This window comes from Gorilla gorilla, chromosome 16, assembly GCF_029281585.2.
Source record: "Gorilla gorilla gorilla isolate KB3781 chromosome 16, NHGRI_mGorGor1-v2.1_pri, whole genome shotgun sequence".
In the NCBI taxonomy this organism is placed as follows: domain Eukaryota; kingdom Metazoa; phylum Chordata; class Mammalia; order Primates; family Hominidae; genus Gorilla; species Gorilla gorilla.
The window spans coordinates 31,181,870-31,195,259 of NC_073240.2; the positions used below are offsets into that span (position 1 = coordinate 31,181,870).

The 13,390-nt window shown below is 37.1% G+C and overlaps 1 long non-coding RNA gene across 1 annotated transcript in view; it reads right to left on the minus strand.

Moving 5' to 3' along the window:
• LOC129527169 (uncharacterized) overlaps nucleotides 1–13,390 on the minus strand; it is a 73,107-nt gene that overhangs the window by 34,037 nt on the left and 25,680 nt on the right. Inside the window, exon 4 of the long non-coding RNA XR_008672143.2 lies at nucleotides 9,362–9,526. This is a non-coding gene — a long non-coding RNA (uncharacterized lncRNA). The remainder of the gene's footprint in view (nucleotides 1–9,361; nucleotides 9,527–13,390) is intronic.

Consider the following 13,390-nt stretch of genomic DNA (forward strand, 5'->3'; position numbering starts at 1 on the left):
ATAAATTTAATGTGGTCTTTTGAAAAGGAGGAGATTAATATATGTAGAGAGGCAGCTATAATAATTCCAAACATTACCATGTTTAATATATTTTTATGTGATTTAGTCTTTTTCTTATTTATTTATAAACATCTATTTTTTAATTGACAAAATTGTATATATCATGTACAATGTGTTTTGTAGTATGTTTACATCATAAAATTGCTACATACAGCCAAGTAACATATACACTACCTCATATACTTTTGATGGTGAGAACACTTAACATCTCTTTTCTTAGCAATTTCCAAGAATTCAAGGCATTGTTTTTAACTATAGACGTATGTTGTACAAAACATCTCTTGAACTTATTCCTTCTAGCTAACTGAAATTTTGTATCCTTTGATTAACATCACACCAACACTCATCCACGCCCCCATCCGTAGCCCCTGGACACCATCATTCTATTATCTAATTCTATGAGTTCAACTTTTTTAGATTCCAAATATAAATGAGATCATGTGGTCTTTGTCTTTCTGGGCCTGGTTTATTTAACTTAACATAATGTCTTTCAGGTTCACTGTGTGTCACAAATGACGAGGTTTCGTTTTTTAAAAAAAAGGTTGAATCATATTCCATTGATTAAATATACCACATTTTATTTATTCATTTATTAACAAACAATTATGTTGATTCTATATCATAGCTAGTGTGAATGATGTTGCAATTAACATGGGAGTGTAAATATCTTTTGACATACTGATATCATTTTCTTTGGATATATACCCAGTAGTGGGGTGGTATGATATGATAGCCCTATTTTAAAATTAAAAAAAAATTTCCATTCTGTTTTCCATTATGTCTATAGTAATTTGCATTCCCACCAACAGTATACAAAGGGTCCCTTTTCCCCATACCTTTGCCAATGTTTGTTATCTCTTGATATTTTGATCCTAAAGAGTATGAGGTGATATCACATACTTATTTTGAATGCATGTCCCTGATGATTAATGATATCGAGCAGCTTATTATATACTTGTTGGCCATTTTTATATCTTCTCTGGAGAAATGTCTCTTTAGGCCCCTTGCCTATTTGTTAATTGAGTATTTGTCTTTCTGAGTTGTATGAATTATTTATAAATTTTAGGTATTAACCCTTTTTCAGATATGTGGTTTACAAATATTTTCCAAATCCCTAGCTTCCATTTTATTTTGTTGTTTCCTTTGCTTTGAAGAAACTTTTTTAGTTTGATGTTTTATTTTTATAGCATTGCTTATTGGTATGGTTTGGCTGTGTCTCCACCCAAATCCCATCTTGAATTGTAGTTCCCATAATCCCCACATGCCATGGGAGGGACCCGGTGGGAGGTAATTGAATCATGGGGGTGGTTACCCCCATGCTGTTTTTCTGATAGTGAGTGAGTTCTCATGAGATCTGATGGTTTTATGAGGGGCTTCTCCCCCTCTGCTCAGCACTTCTTTCTCCTGCCCCAACGTGAAGGAGGACGTGTTGCTTCCCCTTCCACCATGGTTGTAAATTTCCCAGGATCTCCCCAGCCCTGCAGAACTTTGAGTCAATTAAAACTCTTTCTGTTGTAAATTACCCAGTCTCGGGTATTCCTTCACAGCAGTGTGAGAACGGACTAATACACTTATGTAGCCTGAGCTTTTGATATGATATCCGAAGAAACAAACAAAAAAATCATTGCCAAGGGTGCTGACAAGGAACTTTTTCTCTCTGTTCTCATCCAAACGTCCTATGGTTTCTGGTTTTACATTTAGATCTTTTGTCCTTTTTAACTTTTTTTGTGTTTTGTATAATAAATGGGTCCAATTTTACTTGTTTCCATGTGGAAATCCAGTTTTCCCAGAACCATGTATTGAAGAGACTATTTTTTACCTATTGTAACCTCTTACTGCCCTTGTCAAAAGTTACTTGACCATAGAAGTTTGGGTTTATTTCTGTGGTCTGTATCATATTCTACTGGTCCATGCGTTTGTGAGGGAAATAGATTATTGGAAATCAAATTTGAGCAACCATTAAATGTGTTTTCTTCTTCCTTGTGTTTTAGTATTGAAGCTTTTCATTTTTAAGTAATTATACGTGCATAAGAAGTTGCAGAAAAAGAACACAGAGGCCCCATGCCCCCTTCATTCACTGAAGAGGATGAAAGTCCCACCTTTCCACTAACCTTCCTACACCACCACCACAGAGGGCAGCAGAAGTTTCTCATTGCCTCCCGGTGATGGTAGAAGTCCAGGTACCTAGTGCCTCTGAAGACACTACAAGGTTAGGGGGTGGGGTAGGAGATGTTATTTTTTGGTGTTGGTGAAATTTCTGGTTTTCCAATAATCCCCTTCTCACACTACCCGAGGAAGGAATGGGACAGGCAGCTCTTATAGTCATGCAAAGCTGGAAGTATTCGCTTTCCACTCAGGGTTTGCTGATGTGTGTGTAGATGGAGACACAGGTTTAGGTTTTTCTCATGGCTAGGGTAGGAGTAGAGAAGCATCATTATTGAAAACTTTTACCTCTTGCTAGGATCTTCCTTTCATGGCTCTTTGTCTAGAGAGGACAAGCTTTTCTTTTTTCTTGGTGTGACCCTTTGCTGTTTCTAGGTTGTAAGTTTCTCCAGTATCCAGTCCAGTTAAAATGAAGCGAAAAGAAACCCCAGTGGAACTCACCTTCATGTAATTCTTCTGGCGCAAGGCCTTTAGCTTGTCTGCCTTCTTCTCTCCATGTTTTTATGTCGTTTTACAATTTTAGCTGTACGTAGCATGAAGAATACTGAGAAGTATTTCTGTTACATCTTTCCTAAAACTTGGAATCTCTTTCCCTTTTTGAAGCATGTTCTGTATATAAAAATTAACTTTAAAAATGTTAACTAAGCTCAAATGCATATTTACTTTAAAATAAAATTCTTCACCTTGCACAGTAATTCACTTTGGAATTTCAATAATCTCTCAAATATAATACATGGTACAATTCCTTTGAATGTAAAAATTTACAGGACTTTTCAGGTACACGTCATTCTATAAAAGGATGCATATTTGTATTGAAAATTCTAAGACTGGCACTGGGAAGATGATTTTAGATACAATCTTTATTTATTTTTCTTTGAATTTGTATTAATAGTAGAAATTCGCAAGTGCCTCACATTCATTACAGTGTTCTTTGTGCTTTGATCTATAGTTGTAACCTTCCCAGGCGCTGGAGGCAATGTTGTTTACTCAACATGAAAAAGTAAGTGTTAAACAGCTTTGCTTGCATTTTCAGCCTGAATATGCTGAGAATATTCTTATAAGATTCTTGGATCATTATTACATCCATTATGCACATAGCTGTTACACTAAATCTAATTTGAACTTTGTTTTCAATTATGCAAATATCCCTGAGTCTGTAGTTAAGCCAGCATACTCTGAGTGAGTGTAGAGATAAAACCCATTATTGGAAAAAATACATTCTTACTACTAAGAGGTCACAATGTTCCCAGACTCCAGAAAAAGGTGAAAAAAATACTCGTCTTTTCCCATGAAGTGCTGTTTGTCCAGCTTTGATGGTGATGCCAGGCCAGAGCCCCTTCTTCCATTATCTTCTTCTGTCTTCTTTGCTTTAGTCTTTTATCTTCTCTGCCCTGACCCAGACTCCTCACTTCAATACTTTGAGGTCCTTGTAATCTTCATCACCGTTTTGACTTCAGGTTGGAAGACTGACAGCAGTTATTATTCTGCTTCATTTGGGAGGACTTCACCATTTTGGTTTCATCTTGGAGCACTGACAGCAGTTTTCTACTAAGTCCCACTCTGTGCTATTTCAACTTTGAGGTTCTTTAAGTAGAGCTTTTAAAAATAAATAAACGTTTATCATGTATACAATATAATGTCTTCGCTATATATAAAATATATATAATATTTAAAATATTGAGCACATTGATAGCAAAACTTGATGCATCATGCTCACAGAGTCTTTGTCTTTACGCCTCTCAAAGTCAAGCAGAAACAGAAAAAGAGATGAGGTAGAATGAAAATCTTGCTTTGCCATATGAGGTTTAGAATATTTAACTTAGTCTTAAATTTATTTCTCTTACAAGTAGTTGGAAAGATTAGAAATAGGATTTTCAATGTCAGTAAAAATTAAGCATGCTGATATCATATTTATATTTCTGATTGTTTTATGTATGTAAACACATATATTGGAAATACATAATATATAGAAATACAGTTGACCCTTGAACAACATGGGTTTGAGCTGCACAGTTTCACTTATACATACATATTTTTTCAATAAATATATTGGACAATGTTTTGAAAATTTGCAACACTTCGAAAAAATTGCAGACAAACTGCACAAAATATAATTTATCAATACAACTTAGGAAAAGTTAGGTAGGTCATGAATGCATAAAATATATGTAGATACTAGTCAATTTTATTTACTATCATGAAATATACACAAATTTATTATCAAAAGTCAAAATGTATACAAAACTTACAGACCATACATGGCACCATTCACAAGGAAGAGAAATGAAAACAAACATAAAGATCCAGTATTAAAACATAATTCATAAAATTGTAGTACATTTTGTACTACTGTAGTGATTTTGTAGCCACCTCCTGTTGCTATGTTGGTGAGTTTGTTTTGCAAGCATCCACTAAAAACATGGTGTGGCTCTAGTCATCTTCGAGTGAAGAGCTCATCTCTTCAGTAAATTGTGTATTCAAGTAAAAAGTGTTCTCTCACAGTTCTCATGTTATTTTTCACTGTGTTTAGTGCAATATCATAGACCTTGAATAACACAGGGGACCTATATGCAGTGCCACCATTGATGCTGGAAGTGCTCCAGAGAAGCATGGAAAAGCCATGGCATTACAAGAAAAAGTCGAATTGCTTGGTACATACCAAAGATTGAGGTCTGCAGCTGCAGTTGCCCATCATTTCAAATAAATGAAACTAGTGTAAGCACCATTGTCAATGTAAGAAAAAAAATTGCTGCAGCTATGCTAGCAGGTACAGAAACCTTGCACTTTTCATGAAATACATTTTTTATCTCATACCCTTATGCTAGTATAGAAAAATGCAGCTCTTATGTTAGCATAGGATTGTTATAAGGAAAACATACCAATAGATTCTGATATAATTCAAGAAAAAACTAAACCATTATTTGGAACTTAAATCAAAAGGAAGATGAAGTATCAAAGCTGGATAATTTATTGCCAGCAAAGGATGGTTTGATAATTTTAGAAAAAAAAGTTTGGCCTAAAAATGTCTAGGTAACAGGAGAAGCAGCTTCTATCAACCAAAAGGCAGCAGATGAGTACCCAGATGCCATTAAAAAATAATTGAAAAGAAAAGGTATCTGCCTGAACAGGTTTTTAATGCAGATGAAAGTGCCCTATCAGAGGGTCATAAGGACCTTTAGGGCTCATTATGCATGGTCGTCTATGGAAATACTGTTCAACTCCATGGAAGAGAACCCTGATACAACATCTGGAAGAATTACACTGTTAAATTTGCCATCATTGTCACAGAAAAGCAGTGAAAACCATCAAGCTTAAAACAATAAATTGCTGCTGGAGAAAACTGCATCCAGAAAACTGTGCTTGACTACACAGGATTTCTGACAGAGCCAATCGAGGACATAATAAAAGAGATTGTGGATATAGCAAAAAAGGTGAAGTATGAAGGGTTTCAAGGTATGAGTCTTGGAGAAATTCAAGAGTTAACAGACACCACACAAGAGGAATTAACAGAAGATTACTTGATAGAGATGAGTGTTTCCAAACTAGAGCCAGATAATGATGACGGGGAAGATGTAAAATAAGCAATGCCAGAAAACAAGTTGACTTTTGACAATCAGTCAAAAGGTTTCCAATTATTCAAGACTGCTTTTGACTTCTCTTACTACAAGGAATCTTCTTTGATATGGCACTGAAACATGGTGGAAGAAAGATTTTTACTATATAGGAACATTTTTAGAGAAATTAAGAAGCAAAAAGTCAGAAATTATTATGTATTTTCATAAAGTTGGGCCAACTATGCCTGCTTCTCCTGACTTCCCTTCTATAACCTCCACAAATCTGCCTCTGCTCCCCATGAGATAGCAAGGCCAGCCACTCCCCTTCCTCCACCTCAGCCTACTCAATGAGAAGATAAGAATTAATAAATTATGATGACCGACTTCCACTTAATAAATAGGAAATATATTTTATCTTCCCTATAATTTTCTTAATAATTTTATATTCTTGAGCTTAATTTACTGTTGGAATACAGTACATAATGCATATAACATTTAAAAGACATGTTAATCAAATGTTTATGTTACTGGTAAGGCTTCTGGTAAACAGTAGGCTATTAGTTACGTTTTTCGGGAGTCAAGAATTATACACAGATTTTTGCCTTTGTGGGAAGTCAGCACCCCTAATCCCCACATTGTTCAAGGGTCAACTGTAATACATAACACATATAAATATATATATTATATACATCATAATCCGGTATTCAAAAATAATAACCAGGAAAACACACCTTTTCTGAGAAATTAATCTTTTATTAAATTGAAAATATATTGTGTTTTCATCAGTTTTCATTAGTGACTCCTTTTTGTGAGGTCATAATAAAATCCAAAATAAGGTCCATGTGGAAGTGGAACCAGCAATAAAAAATATTTGAATAGCTAGATGAGCACTGAAATATGACACCCAGAAAATATTGGACAGACAATAGCTGGATGTAGAGCGTAGAAAGCAGTCAAGGAGGTGACAGATGACATAGTGGAATTTGGGTAGATTTGGGTGGATGACCAGAAGACTGGAAGACACAATATAGGGAAGTTAAGGCAGACTGTTGAGACAGAAAAACAATAGCTGAAGGTGTCATTCCTACCATGATCATTTAAACTGTAGCAGTGGATTTAAAGCAGCTGTGGTGATTCATGTGGCCACATGAATAATAAAATCCCCTGGGTAACCACATCAAACATACTCCTACACTCTAGGGAACATACGGGGAAGGAAGCTGACGGACAGCAAATCCCTACAGAGGTTATACAGTAGGCTTGTGGAAAGAACAGAGGATTCTTTTGTTCAAGACAGAATTACTCCTTTATAGTTTTGCTTTTCTGCACAACAAGAACATTATTTAGCTACTATGTATAAGCAGTTAAATTAGATTTCTTTGGTTTATAATAAGCATGGTGCGTTTTTGTAATCCTAACCCAGTATTTTAAAGATTATTAAAATTATTATCACAGTGGTGATTGCGCATCCCATTTCACTTTTTTATCCCGATACCTACATTCTGACCTCAAGTTTCAGTTTTTTTATAAAACTAGGTTTCTTCTTTGCTCTGGTTCTCTATGTTGCTATTTGGATAATGTGTCCCTTGCATGATTTTGCCTTCTAACTAGAACCTTAAATGGATCTTGGCATAGAAACATTCGACAGTTTCTCACTGTTATCAGAGAGTACATCCTCATAATTCTGTGTTTCTACAATTCGAAGAGTCATCAGCCTCACTAGTCTCCATTATTTTTTTTCATATAACTCCAGCAATTTCCTGCCCTTGATATTGAATCACTGATGTCTTGCTGGAATATAACCTGCTTGATACCACCACGTAAATACCATGAGCTTACTGATTAACTCAGATTTCCCGTAAGTCCCCATGCATGTCATACCTCAATGATTAGGTCAGGTTCAAAAAGAGTACATATTTTTTTCTGCCAAATTCTCCTTAATTGGTACAGGTTTGGTTATAGCTTCTGGTTTTAGCAGGCAGTTACAGCTGCTGGAATGCAGATTTTAAAATATCCTCTCTGGGATATGTTATGTTTGGATTCATTCCTTTTTCAGATGCCATTCTTGAAATCTATAAAAAAGCTGACTTAGAGATGACTGATTTTATCTATTATGCTGCTCCAGTTTTTGTCATGCAGAGGAAGTGTGGCCATGTGCTTGCTCATATCTTGACTTTCACTGTGTTATTTTATTTGTCTTTTTTTGTTTGTTTTTTGTTTTTGTTTTTTTTGTAATTGAGTAACTGGATGAGGGTTGAGGACTTCTATGAAGGTCTAGAAATGGCTATCTTCTTTTTTTCAGATAAAACTGGATGTGCGAGTTCAAAGGTCTACATTTTGCACTAGGAGGTAGGATGTTAGTGTTAACTTTGTTACCAAGGCATATTTTACTTTTCCATTTTTGAGACAGGGTCTTACTCATTGCCCAGGCTGGAGTGCAGTGGTGGATTACGGCTCAGGCTCACTGAAGCCTCAATCTTCTGGGCTGAAGTGATCCTCTCACCTCAGCGTCCCAAGTAGCTGGGACCACAGGCGTGTGTCACCACGCCTGATTATTTTTTGTATTTTTTGTAGAGATGGGGTTTCACCATTTGCCAAGGCTAGCCTCGGACTCCTAGGTTCAAGCAATCTGCCCACTCCGCCTTCCAAAATGGTGGGATTACAGGTGTAAATTACCCTAAGGCATATTTTTCAATCAAGCTTTTACTTCAGTTTTGCTCTTGGTCTAAAGTTTGTGTTATCTCAATATGCTCTTGTTTGAGAACCCTTGTAGGAGATGAATCCTATTTGGCACATAAACCCCAAAACAAAGTAATCTTTAGCAAGGCTGCTATAGACAGAACACAGCTCTGTGATTGATAGTAATGACACTCAGCAAGCACAAAGTCAAAATGCAGATATAAAAGTAGCAGTTACTAGTATTGGGGTTGATATTTTTGATAGAAGAATGTATCAGAGGCCAAGACTCCGTCTCAAAAAAAAATACAACACTTTTAGTCTCCACAGTTTAACACTATAGGACAAGATCTTCATCGTTAAAATTTAATTTCATGAGAGAATGGTGGTGGTTTTGTAAAAGCATCTACAAGGGACCCCGGTAGGGAGAGGAGTGATAATGAAAAGAAGATTGGAGCCCAGCGCGGTGGCTCATGCCTGTAATCCCAGCACTTTGGGAGGCCGAGGTAGGCGGATCACGAGGTCAGGAGATGGAGACCATCCTGGCTAACACGGTGAAACCCCGCCTCTACTAAAAATATAAAAAAATTAGCCAGGCGTGGTGGTGGGAGCCTGTAGTCCCAGCTCCTCAGGTGGCTGAGGCAGGAGAATGGCGTGAATCCAGGAGAGGGAGCTTGCAGTGAGCCGAGATCGTGCCACTGCACTCCAGCCTGGGCGACAGAGCGAGACTCCGTCTCAACAAAAAAAAAAAAAAAAAGAAAAGAAAAAGAAAAAAGAAAAGAAGATTGGGAAACACTGGGCACAATCATCATCCCAGTTGCCCTCAATATATTTGGAAAGCTCTGTACCAATACACGTTGTTCTTTTTTTCTATCCAAGATGACTTCCTTCAACACTTGGTGACTTACCTTTAGAAAATCCTCCATTCTTCTAGATGCAGCTCAAATGTGAACTCTTGTAGCTTTTGTGGATACAATCACTCCACCTGCACCAGGCAGAAAACTTCTTTTTACATGTGTTCCCACATTTTCCACGTACTTGGCACGCTATGGACCAAATGTTTCTGGCTCTCCCTGCAATTTACACATCGAAACCCTAATTTCAGTATGAAAATTTTTGGAGGTGAAGCCCTTGAGAAGTAATTAGGTCAGGAGGATGAAAGCCCTCGTGAATGGGATTGGTGCCCATATGAGAAGAGGAGAGAGAGCTAACAAGTACTCTCTCCGCCAGGTAAGGGCGCATTGAGGAGGTGACTCTCTGCAACCCAGAAGGGAGTCCTCACCAGAACCTGATCATGCTGGCAACCTGGCTACCAGAACTATAAGAAAGACAATTCTGGGGCAGGGGCAGTGGCTCACTCCTGTAATCCCGGCACTTTGGGAGGCCGAGGTGGACGGATCACTTGATATCAGGAGTTCGAGACCAGCCTGGCCAACAAGGAGAAACCCCATCTCTACTAAAAATACAAAAATTAGCCAGGCGTGGTGGTGGACACCTGTAACCCCAGCTATTCGTGAGAGAGCCTGAGGCAGGAGAATCACTTGAACCTGGGCGGAGGAAGTTACAGAGATTGCGCCATTGTGCTCCAGCCTGGGCGACAGAATGAAAAAAAAAAAAATCTCGTTTTCACTGTCTCCTAGGCTGCAGCCTCAAACTCGTGGGCTCAAGAGATCCTCCTGCCTCAGCCTCTCGAGTAGCTAGGACTACAGGCACGTGCCACCACACCCGGCTAATGTTTTTATTTTTATTTTTGTAGAGATGGGGTCTTTCCCAGACTGGTCTCGAACTTCTGGCCTCAAGCAATCCTTCCACCCTGGCCTCCCAAAGTGCTACCATTACAGACATGAGCATTTCTGTTGTTTATAAACCACACAGGCTATAATATTTTGTTATAGCAGCACCAACTAATACATGTCATCACTGTATATCCATTTATTTATATATTGTTCTTCCCTGTGATAATATGTCTTCATATTTAAGTCCAAACTATCTACATCTTTATAAGCCTCAGTAACACAGAGTTGTTACCAGACTAAGGAAGATGATTTAAACATTAGGAAAGTAAAAGCCTTTGGATAAAAAAGTAACTGAAATATTATTGTTTTGATGTAGAGAAAGAACAGGTAAAGATATAATCCTGCTTAATTTCAGATCAACTATAGGCTATTCTGCTTACCTAGTATGAAACAGGATTATCAAGGCCAAAATTAGGTTTTTAAAATAGAGCCATAAAGTGAGTATGTGCTTTACAAATTATATTAGCATCATAGTGGTCCCCATAATGAGTATAAATATAAGACCATGTAGATGACAACAAAAAGTGCTAGATGAAAGAAATATATGTAATCTATACCCATTTGTCTGTATTTATTTATATCTCTAACCTTTTGAGCAATTTATATTTACTTATATAATATAGTAATATAATTACATAATATACTATATAAATTTACTGTACATCTATGGTTAATATGTTTATTAAATATATTTATATATTATATACACATAATTTTTATCTTAATTAGAGACAGAGTCTTGCTGTATAGCCCAGGCTAGAATATTGTTGCTTTTCATAAGTGCAATCATTGCACACTACAGCCTCAAATTCCTGGACTCAACCAAGCCTCCCACCTCAGCCTCCGCAAGTAGCCAGGACTATAGATATCCACTACTGTGCCTGGCTCTATATTATATACTCATGTATAAATATTTTATAGTTAATATCAATGAGAAATTATGGTATGTTACATAATATAATAATATAATGTATTGCAGCCGGGCGCAGTGGCTCATGCCTGTGTTCCCAGCACTTTGGGAGGCCGAGGCGGGTGGATCACGTGGTCAGGAGATGGAGATCATCCTGGCTAACACGGTGAAACCCCGTCTCTACTAAAAAATACAAAAAATTAGCTGGGGTGGTGGCGGGCGCCTGTAGTCCCTGCTACGCGGGAGGCTGAGGCAGGAGAATGGCGTGAACCTGGGAGGCAGAGCTTGCAGTGAGCCGAGATGGTGCCACTGCACTCCAACCTAGGCGACAGAGCGAGACTCCATCTCAAATAATAATAATAATATTAATAATAATAATATAATGTATTTTATTAGTCATCAAATAAATCTTCTAGTTTTAGAAGAAATTTAACTTAGAGGAGCTACTGCTTTATCTCCCAAGTGTTAAAGAAAATATAAAGTGAACACATTTGTTAGTAAGGAAGGTCAAATTATAAATCAGGCCTGCTTCAGTCTTTTTTCCAAGTTAATTTATAAATGGCATTTAAAAAAATTTAAATGCATTAAGTAGAATTTTAAAAGTAGTCAAAGAGGAAGTTTAAGATAGCAACAAAAGGAAATATTGGATATTTACTTAAATCGCAAAGGCAGACAGATGTAATTTTAAAAGTCCATGAAGAAATTTAACATAAAAACAAAATAATAAAAATGTTAAAACGAATCAAAATGCTTACTGAATGCTAGAGAGTTGAAGGTCCTTTATTAACACTCTTCATATTGGCCTATTTTACAGAAGGGATGAGATTATAAAACTACAAGAAACCAATATGTGTAAAAAAAAAGAAAAGAAAAGATTGTCATATATATACAATATATAGAGTATGTATATAGTTAATCTCGGCTCACTGCAACCTCTGCCTCCTCAGTTAAAATGATTCTCCTGCCTCACCCTCCCAAGTAGCTGGGACAACAGGCACATGCCACTATGCCCAGCTAATTTTTTTTTGTATTTTTAGTAGAGATGGGGTTTCACCATGTTGGCCAGGCTGTGTTATTAATATTTATATCTGATACCATGGTATTGGACATTTCTTGTCTTGATAGTATAGATTTCTGGGACTCAGAAGGCAATAACCCAAAGCACATAGCCTTGCCATGCTGAGTACCTTGAACAGGAGGACACTGGAAGACTTCAGAAACAAGATCGCACCTTCTCCTGTCCTCCTGTTTCCTGCCCCTCCTTCTACCCTGAAGTGAGTCATGGAAACCAGAATTCTTCATAAAATTGGTCATAGAAACTAGAACCCATCTCCTGCAAACTAAGCCATAAAACTTAGAAAGTTCACTCCTTCCCTTCTCCCTTAAAGATCCTCATTCCAGAGGGTCCTACCCTGTACCTAAGAGTAAGAAATGCCACCCAGAGAGGCCTGGAAAATCTCAACAGACAGGCCTCTCTGGGCTTCCCCACTTAGTCTATCACTATTAGTCCTACCCTTTGTCCAGTCACATTTCTACACAATTGTCCATTCTTCATCAAACCTAATCATACAACAGACAGTTTTCTCTGGATCTTTGGGTCTTCATTTTCTGAAGACCCCCGTGTCACATAAATCTTTGATTAAACAAACTTGCTATGCTTTTCTCCTGTTGTAGGAGTGTCAATTGTGATCCTTATAATGAGAGAAAACTGCCATAACTTTCCATCCTTACAAGATTCTCACATTTCAAAACATTCTTCAGTTTCTAGCATAAGCATAAGTTATAATGAAATTAAAGAACATATCTCTGTCTAGTTGAAAATAATATAAATGCCCTTTTTTGGCTGAAAAGGAAAAGGCCCAACACACGGTGGCACAGTGGAATTCTAGATAAATCAGGGTTAGAGATCAAATAAATAAACTTAGAACAGTTAGTTCAATATGCATTCTCAGTAGGTGCACTGTTCCTTATTGAATAAAAATGCTAAAGATCACCTCAATTCTTTGCATTTGTTAAGAATTGCATTACTACATATACAAAGTGTTCTTCTATTTTGATCATTAACACATTTCTTGGCAGCAGCTCAATAAGAAAAACAGTTTCTTCCTTTGTTGTGCTGTGGACTTAATCTCAACAGGGTGTCTCTCCCTGCCCACCCTAATTAAGAAAACTGGCATATAAAACTTTCTGCAGATGGATCAACAGCAGGAGCTGCCTAGATTTTCTTCATG